We start from the raw sequence: 5,321 nt of genomic DNA on the forward strand, positions 1-5,321 counted from the left end.
GCCCTCGCGGCTCCCACCGTCCCGCTCCCCGGCTCCGGGTGCCCTCGCGGCTCCCGCCGTCCCGCTCCCCCGCTTCGGCTCAGCGCGGGAGGCAGAGCGAGCGAAACGCTGTGGCTACGCGGGCACCTCCAGACGCGACCTGCCCGAGCGCGGCCACGTTGCTGCCCCTCTGCTAGCGAAGCCGCCCGGCCCCTGCAGGCTGAACAGGCTGCTTTCGGCATGCTGGCTTTTCAGCACTTGCTTCTCTTCTGCAGCTTTTTAGCTTGGATTTCTCCCTCTTATTTATTTATTTATTTATTTATTTTGCTTTCTTTTTTCTCCCCTTGCAGAGTTTCACTTTCCCATCGGTGGCATTGGCTCCTCTGCTCCCGGGCAGGGGGAATAACCGCAGCCCGGCGCACGGCGCAGGCGAGGGAGACCTTTTGCCGTATTTGTTGCCAGGATCGCTCCTAGCAGGAGCACTCCCGCATGAATGTGGGCTCTGGGTTTCCAGCGGAAGCAAGAGAGGACTTAGAGCTGCAGAAAGAAGCTTCCTTTTTGCTTTCTGCTTAAATTAACCGCCGCCCTGCCTGTGCGACTGTGCTCCCCGCAGCTCCGGCAGCAACGCAAGGAGAAAGCAAGCGAGAGGTGACGGAGACTTTTTGGGAGAGACAAGTCTTCTCCTCAAGTCAATCCCATCGCCTCTCCGCTCCTCTCGTTGCCCGCCCCGTGCCGCCTTGCCTCCTCGGACTGTGAGCTCCAGGCTGTACAGCGCCCAGCGTGCACTTCTTGTAAGAGAAATTTCTTTTCACCMTTAGGCAGCTCCTTTAAAGGTGTCAGCAAAAGGCTTTAGCTGTCTGCGGACAGGTTGCCACCGGCTCGCTCAYACCAGAGAGAGCTGATGGAAAGGGAGTAGGAAGTGTCCTGGAACAGGGAAAGCTGCCTGGCGGTGCCGGGGAGCGTGTGGATGCTGCCTAAAGCAGCGCAACCCTGCCTCCCCCTCAGCCCGTCCCGCCCCGTCCGAGCGCCCCGGCCTGCTCCTGGCATTTGGGCTAAGCTGGTAGCAGCTTTTGCGATGCCTTTGGAAAGCAGTTTTAAGGCTGTGTCAGACGTGACAGCCTACACAGGAAAGCCTTGTTTCATTCCTTAGCTCTCAGCTCTTTGGTTTTGGAGAGGTAAGTTCATAAACTGCAAAAGCAAATTATGCCTCCCCCAAAGCCTTGACCTTTCCACAGAGTAATTAAAACAAGAAAGGGCTTTGCCAGGCTGACGTATGTCCAAATTCATTTATGTCTCACTTTTTGCTCATATGCTTGTGTAAGGGATTGGTGGTCTCAGATCACAATAAATGCCTGATAGTTTTCATATGATAAACCCCTGATTTTGAGGGTCTTGCAACCTGAGCTGAACAAATATTTCAGARGAGACCATATCGAATTTGACTGGTTTATTTATTACCTACATGGAGTTTACAGTTTTCTTGAACCTTTTCATTTGAAAATCTTTTGCCATGCATTTTCCAAAACTAAATCTTGGCCTCRGGGACCACACGAAAGCATCCCTGTTCCGTCTGTCCAACGTCCGAYAGAGGAAGCATGCATAGTTTGTTATTATTTGCTGTATTTGCGTTGATTCTGTCTGCCTTTCTGTTTATAAGCAGGAAAAAACACACGGCCTCTGCCCCATGGCATCTAACCCTGCGATCAGATGGCAGTGCTGGCAATATCGAGGTGTCGCTGGGAATGTTAATGTTCCTAGCACAATTAGCTGTGGAGCTTTGCAAACATCACCAGCTAGGCACTTAAGAGGCCCCTTTAAAATGTGTTTAGTTTCTAAAATAAATGTAAAAGAAATGTAAGAAGAAAGTATTTAAACAGCAGTTGGACGTTGGACTTAAGAATGAAGTAAGTGTTCAGTGTTGTATTTTAATATTAAAAACGTCATGTGGTTCCTGTTAATGGAACRATAAAAGCAACTCGATATGTTATGCTTGCATGTGTTAGACCTGAAAAGTTTGTGAACTGGGCATTAAGGTTTTTTTAGCATTAGAATTACTTACAAAACGCTAAAGGTCATCTGTGTTTTCAAATGACCTGCAAAGTTGGTGTTTGACAGYACTGTGTAGGGACCTAGTTAGCTAGGATGGCTCTAAGTGCAGCATTAACTGATAGAAACAGCACAGCACRGCAGAAGGTGCAAAGCCTCTAGATAACAGCTTACAAATACTTGTGTAAAGGGGATACTCTGAGGATGAAAACGGTAAGACATCGTTGTACCTTTAATTAGAGGAGAGGCTGTTTCGTGGAAAGAAGGCTTTGAAACATCTCTCCTAGTCACTTGCTAAGCAAAGGGATTGGGAATGTGGTGCTAAACTGTTAATGATGTCAGTAACAACATCAAAATTAAATTTTAATGTTTTCAACTGCACATGTCCTGTAATGAAACTGATAACTTTCATATAACTACTTAGCAGTATTGTATGAACGTAATTTGAGAAAAACAAGTATATTATACTGGCATACTTTTATTCTTAGTCTTACCCAGTAATCTACAACAGAGAAAGAAAGTATTTGAAGGTGTAAGTAAAATGTTTAAAATAGCAATTTACATTATCTCAGTACACAATATTGTTTTATCTCTGTTAAATTCAGATGGTCTCCAAGAATCTGTAATCTTGTTGCAGCTGGACAGTGTTTATAGACATATGGTAGAGGATGGTTTTCAGAGGAATTTAAATATTGCAGGGAGTGGTTTTATATTCCAGGGCCCCAAGTTTGCTTTGTGATAGCGGTTTACTTTCACTGTTGCTCAAGAAAGGAGTTCTCTGTTCAGAGCGAAAGGCAGAAGGTGTGAAGTGAACAAATAAAATGTGAAATTTTCCATCCCTGGCGCAGCAGAGGAGAAGGAAGCAGCATGGCAGAGAAGGAGACTAGACTGGATAAACAGGAGAGCTACATGACCTGAACAAATCAGTCATATAATAGTTTTACAGTCCCTCAGTCAATGAACATAAATTAACACGCAGTAAGATGACTGTGTTTTTGAGATAAAATTKTGCTTTCCATGAATACTGTCTAAAACAGCCTTAAAATTCTTTCCATAAACATTTCTAGCCACTAATCTAATTGACTGGAATGTTTTCAAAAAGCAAACACAGCTGAAGGAAATTCACTGCTTTTATTCATATATAAGTGAATATTCGCAGATTTTTAAAGGTATTCCCTGAGGTCAATACTAAACTAAACAAACTTATTTTGTAAACAACTGTGGTGCAGTAAAAAGGCCAGGCTCTGAGGTCTTTGTGTGAAACTATGTGTCAAGACTGTTTCAATTACACACTCAAAAGACAGAATATTTTTAGCAAGTGTTTTCTTGAACACAGTAAAAACTTTGTGATACTTCGTGAAAGATGCAGTTGAAAGTAAAGAAGTTTATGTCACCAGAGCACCTGCATAGGAATCAAAAGACCCCTGACTGCCGCTGCAGGGTTAGAAATGCAAATGCTGAAGGACAGATTTCCAGGCGCCTAACACCCACAAACGGGTCACATTCTCCGAGGAGTTCGCAGTGGAGCAAGGTCTCAGGGTATCGCTGTTGGAGGGAGAGCCTGACAGAGCCGGACCCGTCCTCCCATCGGCATCCCTCCGGGAAGCTTGTTMTCCTCGTGACATCCACTCTGCGTTTCCCAAAATAACGCCGATTTTCACAATATTTATTGTCAGGACCATTTCTGGCAGAAACACTCCTGCATGTCGCAGACTTTTGGGTTTAGAGCAGCAGAGAGGGCGACTGCGTGACACGACAGTATCCACGCAGCCCCTCCAAGCGTGTTGTGCCCGTGTCGCACCATGGGATGTTCATCGCTCCTAGACATCAGCAAAGTCCACAATGGAAGCAAATGGGAGGCAGATCAGAGTTTGATTTCATTTTGGYTTTGAAACTGTAGTTTCATCAGTCTCAGGGGCATTACTGCTGATTTACAAGAGCGTCGGCTCAAGCTTGCAGGACCGACCCCCGTGACACGTGCAGTACGCATCGCAGCAAAAGTCTTCCAGAGCGGATCAAACACCAGAGCTGCAAYAGTCTCGTGTGCCTGAGCTGTGTTTCCATCTCTCCTGTTTTGGTTTTGTGRTTTGTTGCTTTCTCTTTAGCAACTTTTGTAGAAGCAGCTGAAGAAACCTTAGGGTAAAGCTAGAGACAAAACTGAGATGTGCTACTTTCCTCCAAAGTTTTGCACCACACATAGATTAGGAAGGGTGAGCCACTGAATTTCCAAGCCAGGGACAACAACTACCCCTGCCCTGTTTTCTTTATCTARGCTGCACCACTATAACTGTTAGTGGTTCTGAGCTGTTTGGTAGAAATAAAGYAATTTCTAAAAGGCAACTCAGTTTAACTGAAGAGTAGCTTGACTCARTCCAGCTGCAGCAAGCAAGCTCCTAAAAACTGAACCTAAACACCCARAAAACCAAACAGCAAAATAAGCCGTCTCAAACAGAAATCACCTTCGGCAGTGGGCCATGTTTTCCAACTTTTCTCTGTAACTGTGAGATTGAGACTTTAAAAGTAAAAGCTGAGATCTTTATAAAACTCCTTTATTGCAGGTGCTGGCCCTGAAGAAAAACTACTCTATATTGGGAGAGCTGCAACACTGCAACGCTATAAAATATTACCTTAGTTGCTCACTCTGGGAGAAAACTTGTGAAGCCCCAAAGTAAGTTGTAGCAGCAGAGCAGAATGCTTACAGACTTTCACCCTCCAGAAGTGAGTGTGCCAAAATCTGTGAGCTCAATTACTGCCTAAATTCAGATAGAATACTACCATTAAAGAACATACAGCTACAGAAGGATCATCTGTCCTGAACCTTCCACCCCATCTAGTTATTTGAAGGAGTTTCTTTTTATTTGTGTCAGTGAATGGCAAATGCTCTGTTCATCTTTTTCTTTGCTAGGTTGCTTTGAATCTGATACTAAGCCATGTGCTGTGTGGTTTTCAGAAGCTACRACACGTGAATACACATGTAAGTATTGTTAAAGTTCTCAGAACTGTGCAAATATTTTAAACTCTTAGTATGGCAGAAAAAAATACACAAATCTTAAATTCTATACTTTTGCTACCAGTTCAAACATGGGGATCACTTACRGAAATCCTTCATTATTCCCAATGATTAGCTTAAATGAATCCCTTACTCCAGGGTAACTGTCTTGTGTTTCAATGAAAACAGCTCTGTGCCAAGCAAAATGCATGTTCCTATTTGTAAATTTTAATGCAAGCAGACAAATCGCTTAGAAGAATAACAGAATATGATATGCATAAAATAAAATGCTATACAGCAACAATAT

Source organism: Rhea americana, unplaced genomic scaffold (assembly GCF_003343005.1).
Source record: "Rhea americana isolate MKP2758 unplaced genomic scaffold, rheAme1 scaffold_256, whole genome shotgun sequence".
NCBI lineage: Eukaryota > Metazoa > Chordata > Aves > Rheiformes > Rheidae > Rhea > Rhea americana.